The 627-nt window shown below is 33.7% G+C and overlaps 1 long non-coding RNA gene across 1 annotated transcript in view; it reads left to right on the top strand.

Moving 5' to 3' along the window:
• The window catches only part of LOC119593672, a 4,403-nt gene extending 3,849 nt beyond the window's left edge, over positions 1 to 554 (top strand). The window contains exon 3 of the long non-coding RNA XR_005230551.1: positions 316 to 554. This is a non-coding gene — a long non-coding RNA (uncharacterized LOC119593672). The remainder of the gene's footprint in view (positions 1 to 315) is intronic.
• The last annotated feature ends 73 nt before the right edge of the window (positions 555 to 627 follow it).

The following is a 627-nucleotide window of genomic DNA, read 5'->3' as shown; positions in this document are numbered from 1 at the left end:
ATATATATATTTAGTCATTTTAGTAATTGTTTACTCTCAGTTTATATAAAAATAAAATGTGTGCATGGTTACTTCATTAAAGTGTTAGACTCCTAGCATTGTCTGCATTATGCACTTAACTGTATACCTTTACTTTGTACATACTAATGAAGTCAGAATGTTGCATCAAGTTTCACATAAAGTTTGTATAACCAACAGAACAAGCATAATCAAAGCTGCCAAGCAAACAAAGGAAAATGGAGAATTTGTACATATATTCAATTTCTACATTTATGAGCAATATTTTAATGTCTCCTCTTTCTCTTTTGATTCTAGACTTGATTTAATCGGAGACATTTCAAAAGAGAAACAAGAACTTCTCCGACAGACAGATGTCAGTGGCAGCAATAAGATAAAGGAAACCATAAGAGAAACCCAGCTTGATTACTTCAGAAATTTATCTGGGGAAAAGAAATAATTATGGACCCTTTCCTGTAAGGCTGAATATGCAGACAACTGTGATAGGGGTGCTGGAAGGCCAGAAGAATGGCATTTCCAAAACTTTGTAAATAGATGAAACACCCCGTTTAATCAGCTGATGCTTGTTTACTGTTGTAAACCAGTGTCAGATCATGCATATTTTGATGA

This window comes from Penaeus monodon, chromosome 32, assembly GCF_015228065.2.
Source record: "Penaeus monodon isolate SGIC_2016 chromosome 32, NSTDA_Pmon_1, whole genome shotgun sequence".
Taxonomy (NCBI): domain Eukaryota; kingdom Metazoa; phylum Arthropoda; class Malacostraca; order Decapoda; family Penaeidae; genus Penaeus; species Penaeus monodon.
Note: the sequence above shows the minus strand (reverse complement) of the source record. Positions and strands in the feature narration are given on the sequence as shown.